Source organism: Terrapene carolina, unplaced genomic scaffold (assembly GCF_002925995.2).
Source record: "Terrapene carolina triunguis isolate 2854851 unplaced genomic scaffold, T_m_triunguis-2.0 Scaffold558, whole genome shotgun sequence".
Lineage (NCBI taxonomy): Eukaryota > Metazoa > Chordata > Testudines > Emydidae > Terrapene > Terrapene triunguis.
The window spans coordinates 7,984,505-8,004,907 of NW_020664909.1; the positions used below are offsets into that span (position 1 = coordinate 7,984,505).

A 20,403-nucleotide genomic window follows, 5' to 3' on the forward strand; every position below is an offset into this window, starting at 1 on the left:
CAGTGTAGACAAGCCCTCAGTGTCTTGGATAAATTCCAATAGAAGAATCATATTTTGCCTCAAAGTTCCACCTGAAGTATCCATTATGTATAGTGTTCATTGTCTCATGAACTAAGTGCTTGTATACTATTAATCTGCATTGGTTAACAGCTGCTGTGTTTCACGACAGAGGTGGTTGTAAGTGATCCCGCTATTACCCTTATTTACGACAAAGGTATCAAGAAGCTTCCTTAATGCTTGCGAAGTCCTTTGAAGAATCTTGGAAGAAAGATGTGCTAGAATGTTAGAAATGACTGAATAAAACATCTTTCATGAATGTTCACTATAAGCTCACTGGGGCTGTACTTGCTCCCATGTAATGTACACTTTCTGCAAACATTGCAGTCCTTTAAGTTTTACTTGCATGAATTGTAATGGAAAGTAAACTTTTACTGGGCACAGTTGCATACTCAGGGGTAGTGACTTTTAAATGCATGGGTGCGGGCACTCACCGTGGGAGTGGCATACGGTAATGCATAGGATGTTACTGTTGACACGGCACGGAGACAGAGCTTTCCAAATCACAACTGAAACAAAAGCAGGTAAGAGATAATGAGGAGCTGGAGTGACTCTGAGGTCCATCTAGAACTTTAAATGTCTAGTTCTGATTCAAGCCTCCCTCTCCCTCATCAAAACAGCAGTACTTTGGGTTCACTTTTCAAACTAGATTAAATATTTGAAGCTCTGTTACTTTTACAATTTCATTTATGTCAGTTTATTCATTATTGATTTTTTTTAAAGTCCAAATAAATATTGATTTTAAAATGTACCCCTAGACCCTAAAACCTATCTGTCCACCTTGATGGCCCTTACCGCTATAGTATCTGAGCACCAGCCATTTCTTTAAAAAACATACATTTTTCACTGTCTCCCTCTTCTGCCACCAAGAAACAAACTTGTGGTGATTTTTTTAAAAAATGAACCAATTTGTGTGAATGAAATAAAGCCTATACGTGCATTAGTCTCTGAATGCGACAACATTAACATTCATATTGATTCCAGCAAACAGTATGCCCTTGTCCATATTACATACAGGGTAGGGTCTATCTGGCCATCTTAGCCCCCTGCTGAAGACATTGGCACTCTGATGCCCCTTGCTTAAGGAATCATAGAAACATAGAATATCAGGGTTGGAAGGGACCTCAGGAGATCATCTAGTCCAACCCCCTGCTCAAAGCAGGACCAATCCCAACTAAATCAAAAGGAAAACCCACTCAGGCTGGGATACTAGCAAAATTTAGTGTGCCAGAGGCCTGGAAGGGACAGGAGGTGACACTGCCCAGTAGGGAGCCAACAGGCCAGATAAGAAGCCTTGCCTGCTTTTTCAGAGACTAGTGCTGGGTGAGAGTCTGAGACTCACTGCTAACCCAGAACCCCAGCGCCTGGGCTTAAAGCACTGGCTGTGACCAGGCAGCTGTCTTTTATGTTTGTTTGTTCAAAGATGTGAATGGCCAGATTCTGAGTTGGTTAATTTTCAACCATTTACACACTTGTACACTGAGTTCACAGCATAGGCTGCCCTGCTCTGGACTGAACTGAGGCAGCACCATGCCCTGAGACAAGGGGGCACAACGGGGTGTGAAGCACTGCTTACAGCATGTTTTTATTATTTTAATTGCTTGTACTACTTTCTTATTTGACAGATGAGCAAAAATTTTTGGCCAAGTTCAACACCAATGGAAGGGGAAAAAATCACCCAGCAGGCATTCACAGGAACCTCAGAGAGGAATAGCAGATTTGGGCTCTGGCTTGTTGGAATCAATCTCAAAAGGCTTACTTTTTGTATAAACTATAGTGAACTTCAGCATGGCCATGGGCCACATTTTAGGACTCCTTGGATTGTGTGTTTGGCATTCCTATTGTATACAGTCTAGACTCAAGGCATTAGGAGTGATTTTTAAAGTTTACATTATGGTATAGTAATGGTCTTAGCCAAATAAAATATCCTTTGTATATTGCAAGTCATGAGCTAGATCATAACTAACACTATTTCCAGCAAATGATAGTAATAGTGAGCACTTTATATAGTGTTTTACATTTGCAAAACACTGTATAAAAATTCTCTAATCCTCACAGCCCTCCCTGTTGGTAGGTAATGTTACTATCCCCTCTTTACTCATTGGGGAACAAACAGTGAAAGGTTAAGTGACAAGGCCACACAGCAAGGACCAAGATCAGAATTCAGGAATTTCTGGCTGACTGCCCAGTCCACTAGACCAGTTTACATCTCTATTACTGAATTTTTACTTGTGAAGTTGACAATGTACCACTTGAGTTTTCGTTGGTTGGTGATGGCCACAATTCAGTTACTAGCCTCACTTTGTGTATATGTTACCTTAAGGGAGGCCTCAACTTGGGACCCTGGCTTGTGTTTCTCCAGCTGGCAGGTCAAGCAACTGAGGTTTCCACCAATTAGTAGCCTAGCTGGCCAAACCTAGCAGCAGCACCATACAGATGTTACAGCAGTGCTTTCCTCTTGGAGCATAGGGAAAGCTGCTTTTTCTGAAGCCTTAGTACATGCAAAACAGACTGACTCAGTGCCCTCAAGTTACTGTGGAAGCAGGGCAGATAAACACAAGCCGGGTTCCTGTGCAATCCAGGCAGCGCCGGGGGCGCACACATCCTTTTCCTGTAGGTCTGACTCCACTCCAAACTCAGAGAAAATCTGCCATGCGTTTTCATAGCAATCAACTCTGTTGTGCTAATGTCACAGATAGGAAATTGACTCATTTTTATTATTTATGATTTAAGCGCCGACAGGCGGCTCTCTGCTGAATCTCGCTGGAAGTTTGATTAAGCATTTCTCATGGTCAAATTGCACAACCTCCAAATCCCCCCTGGGCGCTACTTCCATAGGCAGTGAATGGCGTCATCACACTTTCCTGTGTGGGGTGGGGAGTGTAAGGATTCATGTTGTGTCCCCAGGCGCCCAGCAGCTTGGGGACACAAAGAGGCGCATCCCTGCCCAAATTCCAGCCTGGCTCTTGGCTCACACGACTGAAATTTCCTAAACATAGTTAACAGCGAGAAGAGTTTCTCAGTGTCCCAAAGCACTGCCTCCCCCCCCCCCCCCCATACTGGAACCATTATTTCAGCAGCAGAACACCCCCCCACACCCCCCCTTCCCTCTTTTGTTTGTCTCTTCGCCTTTTTCCTGGCCTCCCTTTTCTTATTTCCTCCTTCTTTCCTATTCCTCCTTCCCCCATTTCCTTCTTTCCCTCTCTGCCTTGATTTCTTTTCCAATTCCTCCCTCCCCTTCCACCATCTCCCGTGTGCCAGCCCCAGCTCGCAGGGGGCTTCGTGGCTGTGTGAGCCCCGGCTGGGCAGAGGGGGAGCCCAGCCCCATCTGGCCCGGGAGGGGAGGAGGCAGCCCCCGAGCTCGGGTCAGGCTGGGCTCGCTGTTGTGCGGGGGGCCGGGCTCTGCGCGGGGCGGTGCTGGCCGCAGGGCTGGGAGGCGGATCCCTGTCGGCTGGGGCTTGGCGGCGAGGCGGGGGATGCGCCGGGGGCAGCCGCTGCAGGAGGAGGAGGTGAGTGTGCACGTTCTCCCCGGGGTGCGCTGCTCTGGGGTCTGAGGAGCCGGGGTGGACCGGGGCTCTGTGTGTGTATGGCGGGGGGCCGGCTGAGAGGTTGTGGGGAGCAGAGACTATAGGGCAGAAAGAGTAGGGAGATACTTGTGTTAGGGATTTCCCTACCCCCCAAAAACTCCGTCATCTCTCTCTCCCTCGCCCCCCCCCCCCCCGTGGTCCACTAGTTTCGCAGTGTTGCCAATTTAGTTGTTTTCCACCCTGCATCCATAAATTCGAACACCCCCTCTGATTTCAATTCCAGGGGGAAACACTGATAGATTGGGGAAGGGGCTGCTTGTGGGAGGAAAATGGGGCTATTCTGATTTGCTTTAAACATCCTGTGTTAAAGGGGCTTCGCCCAAAACAAAGTGAGGAGACTCCAAACGCCCTTTTAAGTTTTTTTTTTTTTTGGAGGGGAGGGGATTGGGGAAGGAATGCTAAGGGGAGACTTCCTGTTAGGGGGAAAACAGAAGACTTAAAAACTCACTCAGATCTTTCCAAATGCCCCTCTGCCCCCCTGCCACTGGATTTGAGTAGTTTGTCCCTAGGGAGGCTCTTGTCTTTTTCTCTTGTCTGGTCCCCACTTTTTCCTCTCATAATTTGTGGTACATTTGATTTAAAGGTCACATGCGCCCCCAAAGGGACCCTTAAATTGTGGGCAGTGCCTCAGCTATGAAAATGGACTAAGGTTCGCTTTCTGTCTGTGCTCTGAGGACTAGTGACTGAGCTGAACAGTTTCCCTCTACCGCCAAGGATCTTTTGCTGGTAGAATGGATGACCCCTGTTGTTTAGAGATTGTGTGATAGGTTCTGGTTTTATAAATGTTTATGACAATACTATAAATAAAAAGTAGCTTCCTTTCCCTCTCATTGGCTCTTTAAACTGAAGTATTTTTTTCCTCTCTTGTTTGTGTTTTTTTCCTCTTCTGCTAGCTAACACAAATTGTTGCGACTTTCCTTTTACTAAACAAAGTTCCCCCTCCAACCCCCCACTCCCCCGACCCCTTCACATCTCATCCTAGCCTGTGGTGAATCCAGACAGTTACATTTGTGCTATCAGCAACAGGCTGGGATGCTATAAACTGAGGCTGGAGTCTTGATTGTACAGTCCAGCAGAAAAGCAAAGCTGGGATGTGAAGGAAGGAAATAGGCTCTTATTCAAACACTGATCTCTTACCATACCTATTAGCAGGGAGGGCACAGAGCAAGACTAAGTCAATGACTCTTTGTTTTTTTTACTGTTGGTTTTTTCAAGTTTCCTCCAGTGTGGCAGTAACTCTTTAAAGCCACCCTGCTGTTTATGGCCGTAGCAGGGGGTTTCAGTTGGTGAGCAATTCTGTTTAGGCACAGCTATAGTTAAAGAATGTGAATCCAGCATGAAATCTGATTGTCTTGAATTAATCGTGACTTTTAAACTGGATCGTCACTGTCAAATTTCGGACTCCCAGTTGTACCTCTGCCAGAGGTCATGGTGAAGGCTGTGGTGGGTTCTAAACTCTCCCCATGGAGATGCAGCCTCAGAGATTATGTTTGTAGCCCAGCCCCCTCCCATAAAACTACCCACTAGCAATAGAAGCACAGGATGCTATCCCAACATGCTGAGAAATTTCTTCGTGGCTGGCACTGTGGAGTGTCAGGGGTGTGGACTGCACTTACACTCTTTGACTTGGCAATGGTTTCTAAGCAGAACCTCTTACACAGATATATTATTGCAACTCAAGACCAGCTGTGTAATATTGCCATTCAGAACGTGGATGAACACGTAATGATCCGCTTATGGCACGTGTATGCTCCATTTCAGGGACAGAGGGGTAGGAGGCAGGCAATTTTACCTGTTTCCAAACTTGGCCCTTACTTGCATCTCTGTTTAGGTCCCCATCCCTGCCCCAGCATGGTGCCGATTGGGGGAAGAAGGAATGGCAAGGAGAAATGCTCTGTATCCAGCTTGATACTGACTGACTGACTGTCCTTTCTGAAGTTCAGTGTATATCTGTACACTGCACATTTCTTTTTAGCACAGTATGTTTCTGTTTTGCCAGCCACATGAAAGAAATAGGAGGATGTCCTACTGGTATTCAAAGCTACTTGGAGGATGTAAACCTTATGTGCTGAGGATTGCAGTGAAAAGTTTCAGAGCTATTTGTTTAGTAAATGTGCATTTGAGTAACTTCACACTTGAGAGAAAGCTACATACCTGATAGTGTTATGCTAAACTGTGTAAATACATCTTGAAATTATATAGGATCCTTATGAGGACTAGGTGAGGGACATATGTATAAGAGGTAGTTATCACAGTTTAAACCAATATTAGCTTAAAACCCCAATTATTTAAAGTGGTATATGGGGAGAAAGTGGGGGCAGACAGGTGATGCAATGAGTTTGTAGAGCTTTTAATTTTGAAGGCTGGAGTAAAAATGTTGATGTGTCACAGGTGAACATGAACTTTAAGATCTTACTCTAGTTTCTTCTTCTTCATGCTTTTATGACCACTGATCATGGTCCAATTCCTCACAATTGGTACTTAAAGGAGAGCCAAGCCTAAAACAGCAGTGTCTTGTAGGTGTTGATTAAAGGGCACTGGCAAAGCGGTGTGGAAGGGCAGACAGGGAAGATGGGTTTTAGCTTTCAGGTTATGGGTACACTGAAAGAGAGGGACAAGGAAATCAGGGAGATAAAAAAGGAGGAGGTAACCAAAGCAAGTGTTCTAGCTGAGAGAGAGAGGCAGAGAAGAATGGATGGATATTTTTCAAAATGTTATGGAGAAAGAAGTAACAGGAACTGGTGACCACCTCGCTGTGTGGGAACAGAAGGAGGGATTGGAAGTAATAACAAGGTTACAAAGTTGAGTGACTGAATAGTGGTGGTTTCAGAGTAGCAGTTGTAGCCCACGAAAGCTTATGCTCTAATAAATTTGTTAGTCTCTAAGGTGCCACAAGTACTCCTGTTCTTTTTGTGAATAGTGGTGGTCTTGTCAATAACTCTGAAAGAGGAGGCAGGGAGGGTGATGTTATGGTAAGGTAAAGATTAGCTCAGTTTTTGCTCTGTTGAGTTAGTGAGACATCCAAGAGACACATCAGAAAGGCAAGTGTGATAGTGGCTAGAGAGGCAATTTGTCCTAGTGGATAGTCCAGTGGACAAGGAGTCAGGAGACCTAAGTTTCTATTCCCAGTTCTGTCAATGGTGTGTTGTGTGAACTTGGGCAAATCACTTTGCTGCTGCTTCCCCTCCCACTATTTGTCTGTCTTTTCTAATTAGATTGCAAGTTCTTTGGAGGTGGGGGCTGTCTCTCACTATGTTTGTACAATGTACAAGGTTGGTTCCTCCAAGTCAATGGTTCTCAAACTTTTGTACTGGTGACCCCTTTCACATAGCAAGCCTCTGAATACGACCCCCTCCCCTTATAAATTAAAAACACTTTTTTATACATTTAACACCATTATAAATGCTGGAGGCAAAGCAGGGTTGAGGTGGAGGTTGACAGCTCGCAACCCCCATGTAATAACCTCATGATCCCCTGAGGGGTTCTGACCCCCAGTTTGAGAACCCCTGCTCTAAGTGTTACTGTAATACAAATACAAATTATGATAACGGAAGTGGTGAAGTGAATTACAGCTGAAATCGTGAATTGAGGTTGCCCATTGATGGGGGAAACTGAAGGACAAGACGTGGAGGAACTGCCATGGAAATAAGGGCCCCAGAAATCAAGTGAGAAAAGCAAATCAAGTGCAGTGATGGATTGTGGGAAAGGTGACAGAAGAATAAAGGAGGATGAAGATGAAGAAGGCCTTAGACTTGACTACAAAGAAATGGCAGGGGATTTTTGTGAGGAGTCCTTTGTTTTAATAGAAAGAAGATAAAATCTAGGGAATCTTAAGGAAATATGAGAAAAAATTGTGGGAGTGGTTAGAGGAGAGGTATTATCAAGGAGCTTAGAGGGAAAATAGAGTAAGGAAAAACAGTAGCTGAAAAGGTCAAGGTATTTTGTTTTGTTTTTTTAAGGACAAGGGAATACAAGATACTGCTTGAACACTGAAGGGAAGGAGCAAAGTCCACCAGGAGGAGTTGGGAATGGGGTTTTGGGTGAGCGGGAAACAGAGGGTGGGTCAGATGTATATAGGGGAGTCCACTTTGAAATCAGAGACTGGGCTAATGAAGCAAAGAATGTAGGGTGGGGAATACAAGTCACTTTGCAGATCATGTCTGTTTCTTCTCCACTTGAGGATCCCAAGAAGAGAGTTGTGGAAAATGTGCTGGTGATGGTGTATGACTCAGTATTGTGTTTAATGCAAGTAAAATATACTTGTTTGTTCCATTTTAATTTGTGAGTACAAGCAGTTACTTCTGCTGTGCACTGGCAATACTTACAGCACACCTGCCTTCAAACCAACTATGGTGCCCTTAGTCTTAAATAAAGAGCTCTAAATTGATACCCTGTACAGTGGGATTCAGACCAGGTGGTGCTGGAGAGCCCTGATCCTGAGTTCTGATCTGGATAGATGTGCCCACACAAAGTCGAAATGAAGAGTGTCATTCCCTCTGAAACCATGCTGTCTTCCGCCCACGGGGACTGCAGTGCAGGATTGGAGCATTAAAACATAAACTTGGTCAAACTGAACTCCTTTTTTCCCTGCCCAAACATCCTTTGTAGGTTGAATGAGATTTGCATTTAACTGTTTTCTTACCTGCCATAAATATTTCAAATGGTGTAATTACTGGCATGATGGTCATCTGCCCTGCTGGATGTGTGTTAACAGAACAACCTCATGAGTCCTTTGTAAAATGTAGCTGTATTCATTAAGATTGACCTGTATCACAGTTAAGGAGCACAATAGCAACAGTGCATCTTGTCAATTTCAAGCCATTATCACTATAACTGTAGTAATCTGGCTTGTAAAGCTCTTTTGATGAGAAGCATTTAATGGGGGACTGTGTAAGCTGCTCTAAAAATGCTGGAAAATGAATAAGGAATAAAGACTAGAAGGGACATTCAGATATATGGGACAAGAATAATAAAAAAGGGACAAAATTAGGAGAATGAGTAAAGGAAATAAAAGAGAAATTTTCTTAGGATAAGTGGAGGCTGACGGAAACTGAAATGAAAAACAATTGACAGATGCAAAGTGGCAGTAAAAGACTTATATAATCAAAGAAAACTAAATGAAGGATAAAGAGTGCATAAGAGACACTGGTAAGAGGAACAATGTAATAGAGGGGGGGAAATGTCAAGAACATCTGAGGAGAAAAAAATAATGTAAGAGCAGAAAACCCTTGGAGCTGTTGTGATTAGCGTATACGTTCTGGAGTTTATTCAACTTCTTTGTGTGGCAAACTCTCATTAAACCTGGTAGGTGCATGCATATAACTCCTAAAGGAGAATTTAAATGTCTTTATTGGTGTCAGTTAAGGTAAGATGTAAAGGGATAAACTTCTTTTTTTATTTTATGATGTATAAAGTTGGATTCGCTATTTATTTTGTTTTCCAAAAGTCCTCTCCTTGCCTTAGTTTACCTTAAAAGTATTAGGAATATCTATCTAGTGTTGGCTTCCCTGTCTTTTTCTAGTATATACTTCAGAGGAGTAAGGAACTAGAATCAAATAGGTTCCATCTATTTTTGTTCTTTCACAACCATCAGGACTAGAGGTGTAAATTTTCTTTTTCTGTGGGAACTTGGCAGAAATGGACTTAGACCTATAGCCAGCATGAAAAGCCTTCCACTTACCACTGGTAAATGTATTTTTGAAGCCTTGATTTACAAGCTTTTCCACCATAGCCAATGTTTTAACAGGAAAATATGTAATGGAACAGTGTCACAGGAATACAGTGGGAGCATATTATTGTTGGGGTGAGTTGTGCAAGTCATAGTGATAATTGTGAATTCTTAGTTTCAACTACCTGATGGGGAACTAATCCTTCCAAAATGGAGAAGATAAAACTTGACTTGGGGGGGAAGGGAGGAGAGGGGAGAGGGAGGATTACTTGCCCTTCTCATTCACCTCCATTTTGCTCCATGAGAAGTTGGATTTGACTGTGGTTTTTTTAAAAGGTATTATTTTTGTTAGTGGTAGTTTTGTGCTTGTGCAAAATGAATTAACTGTATCCAGTTGGAGATGTAAAGTCTCCATATGGCCTCAATCACCTAAAGTAGCACAGAGGAAACAATGGCTTATATGACTTCAAATTAAGGAGGAAATGAAATCTTATTAAATAATACAGAGTGTACGCAAATGTTTTAACCTATTGCCTTCATATTCAAGGTGTATGGAATCTTTAAGAAAGTTGAGATCAAGAATCCTTGGAATATATTGGTTAGAAAAGTCTTAAATTCTAACTTTATCCCATGAATACCACTAATTATTTAGTAAATCTTCAGCTTTTTGCCACAAACAGTTTTCAATTGGACACTCTCAGCAGACAAAGATTTCTCTTATGTCAACTTTTAAACATCCCATTTTATAGTCACCGAACCATAATATCCAAAGGAAATTCACGTTCTCCTTTTCCAAAACACATTTAAAATTTTCATCTTTCATGGAACTGATTAAACTTAATATGTGGTTTGTATTTCTTCAGTGTACCAGAAATAGCAGAACCAACTGACACGACACCATCAATTCTTATGAAGTAGTATGCTCTAACTTTTTTTTTTTTCTGGAAAAAAGTGTGGTGATTGTGCACACTCTTTTCTTTAATAAAAAATAAAGAGAGCAAAATAAAAAGCCTAATTGTGGGGCACCTTTTTGGAATAGCTGAAGCCATTCTTCCGATAAAACAGATGTGATCCAAAAGTAGTTTCTTTAGGCAGACAGGCCTAGCTGGGTGAAAAATTGTGGTGTTCCCTTTTGTCCCTACAGGGTGCCTTCTCCCATATCCCACATGACATTTCCTTAGAGGAAAAAGGGTGCTACCTCTGCCACTCCCTTTTCCACATCAGGAAACCTGTAGGACAGGGGTTGGCAACCTTTCAGAAGTGGTGTGCCGAGTCATCATTTATTCACTCTAATTTAAGGTTTCACGTGCCAGTAATACATTTTAACGTTTTTAGAAGGTCTCTTTCTATAAGTCTATAATATATAACTAAACTATTGTTGTATATAAAGTCAATAAGGTTTTTAAAATGTTTAAGAAGCTTCATTTGAAATTAAATTAAAATGCAGGCCCCCTGGACTGGTGGCCAGGCCCCGGGCAGTGTGAGTGGCACTGAAAATCAGCTTGCATGCTGCCTTTGGCACATGTGCCATAGGTTGCCTACCCCTGCTGTAGGATTACAAGGGAAGGACTCTACAATGGCAAATCTGATGAACACAAAACCAAATGGATGCTTGAATTTATGGTTTGAAAAATACTTTGGGTTAATTTAGTGTTTGCAAAAGGTGCCAGATTGCCAGGTTTTGAGACCAAAACCTCTCTACTCACATAATTAGACTTTGTGCTCATTAGCACCACAGAGGCAGATGGAAAAATAAGTCTGTATCACAGAAAGCTAAGAACTGAGGTTTCAGAGTAGCAGCCGTGTTACTCTGTATCCGCAAAAAGAACAGGAGTACTTGTGGCACCTTAGAGACTAACAAATTTATTAGAGCATAAGCTTTCGTGGGCTACAACCCACTTCTTCGGATGCATATAGAGTGAAACATATATAGAGGAGATATATATACACACATACAGAGAGCATGAATAGGTGGGAGTTGTCTTACCAACTCTGAGAGGCCAATTAAGTAAGAGAAAAAAAACTTTTGAAGTGATAATCAAGATAGCCAAGTACAGACAGTTTGATAAGAAGCAAGTGTGAGAATACTTACAAGGGGAGATAGATTCAATGTTTGTAATGGCTCAGCCATTCCCAATCCGTATTTAACCCTGAGTTGATTGTGTCTAGTTTGCATATCAATTCCAGCTCAGCAGTCTCTCGTTGGAGTCTGTTTTTGAAGTTTTTCTGTTGTAAGATAGCCACCCGCAGGTCTGTCATAGAATGGCCAGACAGGTTAAAGTGTTCTCCCACTGGTTTTTGAATATTATGATTCCTGATGTCAGATTTGTGTCCATTAATTCTTTTGCGTAGAGACTGTCTGGTTTGGCCAATGTACATGGCAGAGGGGCATTGCTGGCACATGATGGCATATATCACATTGGTAGATGTGCAGGTGAACGAGCCCCTGATGGTATGGCTGATGTGATTAGGCCCTATGAGGATGTCACTTGAATAGATGTGGACAGAGTTGGCATCGGGCTTTGTTACAAGGATAGGTTCCTGGGTCAGTGTTTTTGTTCAGTGATGTGTGGTTGCTGGTGAGTATTTGCTTTAGGTTGGGGGGTTGTCTGTAAGCGAGGACAGGTCTGTCTCCCAAGATCTGTGATCATCTTTCAGGATCATCTTTCAGGATAGGTTGTAGATCTCTGATGATGCGCAGGAGAGGTTTTAGTTGGGGGCTGAAGGTGACAGCTAGTGGTGTTCTGTTATTTTCTTTGTTGGCCCTGTCTTGTAGGAGGTGACTTCTGGGTACTCGTCTGGCTCTGTCAATCTGTTTTTTCACTTCAGCAGGTGGGTATTTTAGTTTTAAGAATGCTTGGTAGAGATCTTGTAGGTGCTTGTCTCTATCTGAGGGATTGGAGCAAATGCGGTTATATCTTAGAGCTTGGCTGTAGACAATGGATCGTGTGGTGTGTCCTGGATGGAAGCTGGAGGCATGTAGGTAAGTGTAGCGGTCAGTAGGTTTCCGGTACAGGGTGGTATTTATGTGACCATCGCTTATTAGCACAGTAGTGTCCAGGAAATGGACCGCTTGTGTGGATTGATCTAGGCTGAGGTTGGTGGTGGGATGGAAATTATTGAAATCATGGTGGAATTCCTCAAGGGCTTCTTTTCCATGGGTCCAGATGATGAAGATGTCATCAATGTAGCGCAAGTAGAGTAGGGGCGTTAGGGGACGAGAGCTAAGGAAGCGTTGTTCTAAGTCAGCCATAAAAATGTTGGCATACTGTGGGGCCATGCGGGTACCCATAGCAGTGCCGCTGACTTGAAGGTATATATTGTCCCCAAATGTGAACTGAGCACTTCCAGGACACTTCTGATTGTATCTCGGCATTTGATGCCGCTCAAGGTTTTGGTTTTTTGTGGTGGTGTGGAGGGGGAAAGGGGAGTGGAGAAGAGCTTGGATTTTTAGGTACCAGCCTTGCAGCTTTCTTCTACAGGGGTGGTTGTGTTCTCTGTTCAAGTTGTAGCCATACTTGCAGCTCTGTAACAATATATGAATACTGTATGTTCACCTGAATTTTTGGATGTTTACTATATGAGTATATTGGTCTAGTTTAATACCAGACTGTAAGGAAAAACAAGGAGGAAGAGGAAGAAGAATAGCTCAAGATAAGCTACCCCTCAGCAAACACATGAGGGTTGCTACAGGACAATGGCAGGGCTATTGGCTCCAAGGAGTCTGGCTTGACTTCCTGCTGAGCCTATCGGGCTGGTTTTGCGCAGAAGAGCCAAAGCCTAGAAACAGACAAGAACAGAGGAACATTGATTGATTTAAAGAGGCACCCTTAATAGAAGAGGTAATTGTTGGGGAGCTGTTTGTGGGGGATCAGATTGACACACAGGACTTGCAATGATGTCTGAAGAAAGTAGACCTTTCTAGGCTACCATCAGGTAAGCTGTTCGGTAAGATTAATAGCTTTCAAGGCCTGAAGGAACCAACGTGATTATGTAGTCTGACCTCTTATATAACACATTTGACTATTACATTTTGAGACCTATCCATTAGCTAGCTTTTAGTCCATTTAATATGTGTCATGTTAATTTTATACCATTCTAGTTTTGTAATTAAAATCTCTTGGCTGCAAGTTATCCGAAACTGCTGATTTAAAAATATCTAACTTTAGTAGCTACTGTTGAACATCCTTCTATGGTACTAATGGAATGGAGAGAGAATTATCATCATATGCTATCACTACTGTTGTATTAATATAGATGGCATAAATTGGCCCAAAGAGTTAAGTGTTAATATGACCCTGTCACTGTCCAATATTAAACAGCGTTAAACAAGGGTTGGGGTTTGGTATACAGAACTCTCAGCCTGGTTAGTACCATACATTACTAAAAATCCGTCTTAACCTTTTATTAAAGATACAGGAAAAAAGGGGAAAACTTTTAAAGCATTTGAAATGTAAAATGTTAAGCAAGGCTTTCATTTTAAGATCATTCTTTATTCCCTTTCCTTTAGCTGGAAAGAGTCATTAGAAGACACCCCTCTCACCCCTTTTTGACAGTCTCTTAGATGGTAAAGATAGTAATTACTGTCCTTTTGGGGAGAAGAGACATTAGTTGAGATTGGCTGGAGCTGTTATTGCTGTTGTTAAAATCCAGTTATATTTCCTAGAAGACAAAACAAGACAAACACACAGAGAATTAAAAGAAAAGAACAGCAAAGATAAGAAAATGAAGCTTCTGTCTCTGGTGTTGACACTCACTTGCAAGCTTCTTGCTGGAAAGACACAGGCCTGGCACATGGTCTTATTAGCCACTTTCAGACCTGGTAAACTTGTTCCAGTGTTGCTATTTAAGGCATTGTATTTAGCTGCCTCTTTATTGTCACAGGCTTACGGCAGTGTTGTAAAATATATGGTCTTGGCTGGCTAAGCCAAACTCTTTATTAGACAGAAGGAAAAAGGAGAGGGATAGGAAAGAGAAGAAATAAAGGGGAAAGGAAAAGGACACACAAAGGGGAAGGTGGTATGATGAAGTCTCACATCCCAAACGGTGTTCAGGATTTGGCCAGAGCCTGTGGAGGTGGCAGTGTTATCTGGATCTCTCTCTGGCCCAGTCAGTTAAGGATATCCCTTGGGATCAGGATAACAAAGGCCCATTGGTGTTGTGGTAGATATAGGGGTTCCAGGAGACAGTTGGGGTGGCAGCCATCACGGTGAAGCTCTCTCCTTCCTAATCTCCTATATTTCAGTCAGCCAGAATCTGCATCTGCCCATCCATAATTTCCCTGCAAAGTTTCTCTTTAAAAAAAAAAAATCCCAAAAGAGAATGATGGGTGGAATAGCTCATCCTCTCCTTATATTGTTCCCCATCTAACTTCTGACATACCAAGTTTGGTCCACTGATTTTTGGTCCCACATTTCTCTTATTTACCAGCTATGACTTTAACACAGTCTTTGAATTAAATCACAAGGCCTTTTTGTTTAGACTAATTCAGTTTTCCTGTCTCCCTTTTGCATCTTTTCTCATCAACACTTGTTATTATAGGTTACTGTGACATTTTATGAACGTTTATTTATTTTTCACAGTTGAACTCACAATTAGGGCCAATTATTACAGCACTATGTGTGTTTCCCCCCCAAATATATAACAACTATTCATTGAACCACTTCTGCCTTTCCTGCATTTTAATCTAATAATGGGCCAATACCATTGTTAGGAACAAAACAAAATCCTAATATACTTAAAAGTCTCCTTATTGTCTTTAATTACACTGGCTATGTACACTGGCCAAACCAGACAGTCTCTATGCAAAAGAATAAATGGACACAAATAAGATATCAAGAATTGTAACATTCAAAAACAAGTAGGAGAGCACTTCAGTCTCCCTGGACACTCAATAAACAGACTTAAAAGTGGCATTTCTTAAACAAAAAAACTTCAAAAACAGACATCAACCAGAAACTGAGAACTGGAATTAATTTGCAAACTGGACACCATCAAATTAGGCCTGAATAAAGACTGGAAGTGGATGGGTCACTACAAAAAGTAATTTGCCCTCTGCTAATACTCACACCTTCTTGTAACTGTTGGGAATGGGCGACATCCACCTTGATTGCATTGGCCTCGTTAGCACTGACCCCCCACTTGGTAAGGCAACTCCCATCTTTTCATGTGCTGTAATATATATACTGCTTACTGTATTTTTCACTCTATGCATCTGATGAAGTGGGTTATAGTCCACGAAATTGGTTAGTCTCTAAGGGTATGTCTACACTACAAAATTAGGTTGAATTTATAGAAGTCGATTTGTTAGGAAGCGATTTTATACAGTAGATTGTGTGTGTCCCCACTAAGCTCATTAAGTTGGCGGAGTGCAGCCACGGTACTGTGGACAGCATCGACTTCAGGAGTGTTGCACTGTGGGTAGCTATCCTATAGTTCCCGCAGTCTCCTCCACCTATTAGAATTCTGGGTTGAGCTTGCAATGCCCGATGGGGCCAAAACATTGTCGCTGGTGGTTTTGGGTACATGTCGTCAGTCGCCCCTCCCTCCATGAAAGCAACGGCAGACAATCGTTTCGTGCCTTTTTTCTGTGCGGGCGCCATATTGCTTTCAGAAGACGGTGCAGTAGGACTGCTAACCGTTGTCATCGAACGACCGCTTCCGCTGCCACTCTGCTCTTCTGCTCTGGCCGCAGACGGAGTAATAAGTCGGAAAAACTGGCATTCCAACCACCGCTTCCGCTGCCACTCTGCTCTCCTGTCTTGATCGATAGCGAATTTCTGCATGTTGGCAGTCATGGGCTCCCGCTTCCGCTGCAACTCTGCTCTCCTGCTCTCATGAATCCACCTCGCAGGTCCTCTCGTTCTGTATAAATATCTATTCTCGTGGCATCTCTCTATAAATATCTATTCCGTCATCCACCGCTTCCGCTGCAACTCTGCTCTCCTGCAGATGCAATACTATGGCAAGCATGGAGCCCGCTCAGATCACCGCGGCAGTTATCACCGTGGTAAACACCTCGCGCATTATCCTGCAGTATATGCAGAACCACAACCTGCAAAAGCAGGCGAGGAGGCAACTGCAATGCGGTGATGAGAGTGAAGAGGACATGGACACAGACTTCTCTCAAAGCACAGGCCCTGGCAATGTGGACATCATGGTGGTAATGGGGCAGGTTCATGCCGTGGAACACCGATTCTCGGCCCGGGAAACTAGCACAGACTGGTGGGACCGCATAGTGTTGCAGGTCTGGGATGAATCCCAGTGGCTGCGAAACTTTCCCATGCGTAAGGGCTCTTTCATGGAACTTTATGACTTGCTTTCCCATGCCCTGAAGCGCAAGAATACCAAGATAAGAGCAGCCCTCACAGTTCACAAGCGAGTGGCGATAGCCTTGTGGAAGCTTGCAACGCCAGACAGCTACCGGCCAGTCGGGAATCAATTTGAAGTGGGGATCTACTGTGGGGGCTGCTGTGATCCAAGTAGCCAATGCAGTCACTGAGCTGCTGCTATCAAGGGTAGTGACTCTGGGAAATGTGCAGGCCATAGTGATAAACAGGGTGATAAACAGTTCCTGGCTGTCAGGGAGAATGGTTTCTCCGCTTGCTTGCTGTGCGCTATCATCATCATCCCCAAAATCCTCATCCCTGTTGCGTGAGACTCCCCCCTTGCAGGTGTCCACAAACAGGGGTGGGGTAGTGGTGGGGGCACCCCCTAGAATTGCATGCAGCTCATCGTCAAAGTGGCATATCTGGGGGTCTGACCTGGAGCGGCCGTTTGCCTCTTTGGTTTTTTGGTAGGCTTGCCTCAGCTCCTTAAGTTTCACGCGGCACTGCTGCAGGTCCCAGTTATAGCCTCTGTCCTTCATGCCCTTGGAGATTTTTTCAAATATTCCAGCATTTCGTCTTTTGGAACAGAGTTTGGATAGCACGGATTCGTCTCCCCATACAGCGATCAGATCCAGTACCTCCCGTTTGGTTCATGCCGGAGCTCTTTTGCTATTCTGGGACTCCATGGTCACCTCTGCTGATGAGATCTGCATGGTCACCTGTGCTGATCAGCTTGCCACGCTGACCAAACAGGAAATGAAATTCAAAAGTTCCTGGGGCTTTTCCTGTGTACCTGGCCAGTGCATCTGAGTTGAAAGTGCTGTCCAGAGCGGTCACAATGGAGCACTCTGGGATAGCTCCCGGAGTCCAATACCGTCAAATTGCGTCCACACGACCCCAAATTCAATCTGGCGATGTTGATTTCAGCGCTAATCCCCTCATTGGGGAGGAGTACAGCAATTGGTTTTAAGCGCCCTTTAAGTTGACAAAAATGGCTTCATCGTGTGGACAGGTGCAGGGTTAAATTGATCTAAGACTGCTAAATTCAACCTAAACTCGTAGTGTAGACCAGGGCTAAGGTGCCACAAGGACTCCTCGTTGCTTTTACTGGCCATAAAGTTTTTCTTGTGTCCCTTTGCTTCCCTTATCAATTTTCTACAATTTCTAGATTCTGATTTATATTCATTACTATCAACTTTTATTTTTTATAGTTGCTTTCACTTCTCCTATAAACCAAGTTGTTTTTTTAATCAATATGGCCTTCTTCCTCAGTTGTGGCTTTTTGCATCTAGTAGAGTATTCTTAAACAATTCCCAATTATCATTCACATGTTTCTGATTAAATTGTACCTCCCAGCTGATCTGGCTCATAATTGTTTTCAGCTTTCTGAAACTGGCCCCTTTAAAGCACCAATTATATATATTATTGATCTAGACTTATATATAGATAAATATATAGACATTATAAATGTGATCAAAGTAGATGTATGCAGACTGTTATTCTTACTGTTAAAATAAACAATACTTTAAAGAAGCTGTTTGGTCACTATATTCGCTACTGGTCACAGACAGGGGACTGGACTAGATGAATTCTCAAGGTCTGTAACTGGGCGCATCACTCACCACCGCAGTGCCTCCTGCTGGCTATCCTGGGAATTAGCTTAGGTTGCCAGTGCGCCCGCCTCAGATGGAGTCTCATCCATCGTCACTCCTGTCTCACATCCAGGACCTGCGTCGCTCCCCAGACCACGTCATCCTCTTCTGGAGACAGCCCTCCAGCTGTGCCCCACTCAGTTCTTTCCCCACTTCCAGGGAACTGACAGTCCTCAGTTCAACCACTTGCCTCAGTGGTAAACTGCAGTCTAGGTTCTAGCCACTCGTCTCAGTGGCAGACTGCAGTCCGTGCATAGGCCACTTCCCTCAGTGGCCAGTGGGGGTAAGGGAGAAGTGTGGGGAGCCTGGGCCCACCCACTACTCCGGGCCCCGACCCAGGGACCCTATATCCAGCAGTAACTTACTGTCCCTCCTCCAACTCTGCCGTATCTTTCTCCCACGGCCCCAGCACCTCCTCTGCTCTTGTATCAGGGCCTCAGTTTGGCAGCCATCAGCCTGAAGTTTTCTCATACTCTGCTGACTCTGCCCAGCATGGCTCTATGCATGGTGCTCCAGCCCTCCTCTCTCAAACTCCAGGGAATGACTGCCCCTGCTTTGCTCAGCAGCTCCTTCTTATATGGGCCAGCCTGACCCTGATTGGCTCCTCCAATAAACCTTCCTCTAATTGGCTGGCACCAAAAGCCTTTTTCTTATTGGCTGCATCCTGCGCAGCCGCTCCTCCCCCCGAAGGTTGCTTTAAGCCCTTACATCCCAGTGAGGGACGGCCGCCGCCCCATCATAAGGTCCCTTCCAGTCCTATGATTCTGAGTCCCAAAGGGAAAAACCACAGATGTACAGATCCAGCTGGACCTTCTGGGAAAGCACAATTGATACACAGGGTGACGTAGACCAGGGCCCAGTCTTAGAGTGGGAGGACTGTGGAATTCTACCTATGAGATATGAAGGATTGAAGCCTGACACCTGAGAGGGTGCACTGAGAGAGAGAGAGAGACAGAGAGAGTGCTACAACAAGCCCTGCCACCAAGACAGTCATATTCCCTGCTCAAGATGTAGCCAGATTTCTAGCTGAGTTATCCTTCATGTTTGTAGGACAGGGAAGTTCTTCTTCTTTGTCACCCTGAATCAGAGTCTGCTCCATGAGATGGGTCTAATAATTCAGAAACCCATACGTGTAAGAACATGTTGAACTCCAGTGATGATGTGTGGCTATCTTAGAAGGCAGGGATAGAAAAGCTAAAGTTTTTGTCTTTGCTTACAGCAGACCATAGCTTTAGTGTAAGCTGGTCTGGAATCTTGAGTGAGACAAGGTAGGTAAGGTAATATCATTTATTGGACCATCTTCTGCTGGAAAAAGAGACACGCTTTCAAGCTACATGGAGCACTTGAATGAGAAGAAGTGGGGTACATGTCTTTTCCAGAGAGTGACTATTCTTTGTGAGAAAGTCATCGAGTTCAACAAAGTCTTAGAGTAGATAGTCAAATTTGAGGGCTTTGTTTCATAAGATTACTTGCTTAGTAAATGTGCATTTAACATAGAGGTGAGCAAACTACGGCCTGGCCCGCAGGCCACATCTGGCCCACGGAACTGTCCTGCCTGGCCCCCGAGCTCCTGGCCCTGGAGGCTAGCCCCCAGCCCCTCCCCTTCTGTTTCCCCTCCCCCGCAGCCTCAGCTTGCATGCTCCGCTGCCAGCGCAATGCTCTGGGCGGCGGGGCTGTGAGCTCCTGGAACAGCGCAGCTGCAGAGCCCGGCCTGACCCGGTCTCTGTGGTGCATGGTGGCGGCGGCAGCGTGGTCTGGCTCCAGCAGGGCAGCGCGGCTGTAGCACCGCCAGCCACCGGTGCTCCAGGCAGCGCGGTAAGGGGGCAGGGAGCAGGGGGGGTTGGATAGAGGGCAGGGGAGTTCGGGGTGGTGGTCAGGGGGCAGGGTTGTGGATAAGGGTCGGGGGGAACAGAGGGTTGAATGGGGGCAGGGGTCCCGGGGAGGCAGTCAGGAAGGAGAGGGGGTTGGATGGGGGCGGCAGGGGGCAGTCAGGGGACAGGGAGAAGGGGTGGTTGGATGGGGCAGGGTCTCGGGGGGGCCGTCAGGAATGAGAGGAGGGGTTGGATAGGGTGGCAGGGGTTCGGGGGCAGTCAGGGGACAGGGAGTGGGGG

At 44.5% G+C, this 20,403-nt stretch overlaps 1 protein-coding gene across 6 annotated transcripts in view; it reads left to right on the forward strand.

The window, feature by feature from the left end:
* Positions 1–3,519: 3,519 nt before the first annotated feature.
* PHLDB2 (pleckstrin homology like domain family B member 2) overlaps positions 3,520–20,403 on the forward strand; it is a 102,603-nt gene continuing 85,719 nt past the window's right edge. For all 6 annotated transcript variants that reach the window (XM_024200348.2, XM_026658972.1, XM_024200349.2 and 3 more), the window contains exon 1: positions 3,520–3,566. The gene's annotated coding sequence lies outside the window, so the exon portion shown is untranslated. The remainder of the gene's footprint in view (positions 3,567–20,403) is intronic.